Below are 2,568 nucleotides of genomic sequence, written 5' to 3' on the forward strand. Positions count from 1 at the left end.
GGGTCGGGCCCGCCCGGCACGACGCGCGCCGCCACCCGGCCCGACGCGCTCCGCCGCCCGGCCCGTCCTCTCCGCCGCCGGCCAGCGCCGCCGCCGGCATGCGCCCCGCCGCCCGCGCGCCCGGCCCGCTCGCCTCCTCGCCGCCGGCGCCGCCTCCAGCCCGCGCCTGGCCGCCGCCGCCGGCCCCGCCCTGGCGCCCCTCTGCCGAGCGCCGCCCCGCGCCATCGCCGACCTCGCCGCCCGACAGAAGCTCGCCGGAGCTCCTCCAGCGCAGCCTCGCCCCGCCTCCGTCCGGTCGCCGCCGGCCCCCGCGGCCGCGTGCGCCGCCGCCTTGCCGGGATCCGGCCCGATCCGGCCGGGAGCACCTCGTCCCCGACCTCTCTGGTGCTTCTCTGGCCATCTCCATCCTTCTCCGGCGAGTCTCCGGTCTCTGCTTTGAAATCCGTGCACGAAGGTTGACTTTCTCCCCACCAAATTTCGTCCAAGTCCCCAGTCTGTGTAATTTTCATGCCATGTTCATCATACCGTATCTCTGCATCCGTAGCTCCGTTTTGTGCCTGTAATATGTCAAATTGTTCGCCTCAACGAGTACATCATTTCATTCCATTGCATCATATTCATTTGAGGTCGTCTTGATGCCTGAATCATCGTTATAAGAGTGCTTCATAATGTTTTCTGCTGTCTGTTATCAGAACGAGCTCTTTTGTCATTTTTGCCATGATTGATGTGTGCATCCTATGAGGTTGATGTCTACATGTGTTATGATCTATGCTATGTCTTCTTTACAGAGGTGCTTACCATGTATTTTTGAGATCAATGTGGTGACTAGCACAAGCATGCAAACTAGGCATCGTGATGTTGCTGATTTTAGTCCCTGTTCTGCTGTTATTTTGATGCCATGTAAACTTGATGCTACAGAGAGATCCATGCATATTTTGAGACAGTTCAGTAAGGGTGTTTTGAACATAGGGTTATTGTCTATCCATCCCTGCCCTTTGTTGCAATTATGGAGTAGTCTAGAATGTCATTCTCGTGCTCTACTTTTGCTTCAAAATGTTTCCTGGCAGATTGTTTACATGTTATTCAATTTAGCCAAGGTTGCTATAGTTGATCCTTGCATGCTATGGACTTGTTCTTGCCTTGGTTGGTTACATAAACATGCCTTCTTGCTGATGCTATGCTTATCTTGTCATGCAATGACTTGTGGTGAGTGAATCAAGCTAGTTAAGTAGGGTACATGATGTTGCTGTTTTGCTAGGCTGAATCTGTTATTTCGTGATGCTATATAAACATGTTGCTACTAATCATTCTATGCATAATCTGGAGATGTTCTATAAACATGTTTTGATCTACATGTCATCCTCTATCAATCCAGGCCCCTGGTTGCATTTATAGGTTGTTGTAGCTTGTTGTAATCTTGCTCTAAAGTTGCTTCATAATGTTGTTGTTAGTCTGTTAACATTAAGTTCATTTGTTGCCATGTGTTTTCTAGTGTTCCATGCACCCTATGACCTTGCTCTTGCCATGCTTAGCTTCACAAACATGCCTTCTTACTGTTGGTTTCCTTGCCATGCCATGTATTGCTCTGTGGTGAGTTGCACAAGCTCATTTACATGCCTTCATAATTCTGTTTCTGCCATGTTTGAATCTGTAGTTTAACTTGCTTGTTTACGTGGGTGCCATCATATTTTCTGATCCTTTTTGGCTTATGGTCAGTAAGGGACTTTTGATCTATGCATTTAGTAGATTCATGCCATGCCTTTGTTTGCCATGATAAGTTCATGTAACATGTTGTTTGATAGCTCTAAACATCGCAACCTGATGTTATTTTCTGCAAATTCTGAATTGTTATCATTTGCAATATTACCATGTGTGTTTGAGCATGTTCTAGTGATTTCTGGAGATAGCTCAGTGTTCATGTTTTGTTATGCTTTACCTGTACATCATGCCCATGCCTTTTTTTATTATGTTGGGGTGCTGTAGCATGTTGTTTTGATGCTTGCAAGATGCCTAGTTGCTGTTTTGGACAGCTTGTCCTTTAAACTTGTTTCATGTGTATGTGTTTGAACCGTTGCTCCGTTTTGAGTGTGCTCTATATGAAACTTGCTTGATTTTGCATGTAGTTTCATATTATCATGTTGCATTCATGTTTTGAGGTTTTTTCTTGATGTTTGGGTGCATTTTGCATCAATGCCATGTTTAACTTGTTTTGCTCATATCTTCTAGGCCGTAGCTCCAAATCTAATGAACTTTATATGTAACTTGACCAGAATCTCCTGTAGATCATCTTCGTGCATCTTAACTTGCTGTTTAACAACTTGAACATGAGGTTTATTCAGATCTGGACCAATTTCGAAATATGCATATGAGGACTTACCGGAATTGTTATATGTTGTTCCCGGCCTCATTTAAACTTGCCTTGATGTGTTGTTCTTGTTTGCATCATCTCTTGCCATGAGTAGCTTCATGTAGTCTTGTCTTGCATCATGCTTGTTCGTGCATCATGCCTTGTTCATGTGTGGTGTGTTTACCTTGTTGTGTGCTTCTTTTCGATAGTTCCTGTTTCGT

This window comes from Triticum dicoccoides, chromosome 3B, assembly GCF_002162155.2.
Source record: "Triticum dicoccoides isolate Atlit2015 ecotype Zavitan chromosome 3B, WEW_v2.0, whole genome shotgun sequence".
In the NCBI taxonomy this organism is placed as follows: Eukaryota; Viridiplantae; Streptophyta; class Magnoliopsida; order Poales; family Poaceae; genus Triticum; species Triticum dicoccoides.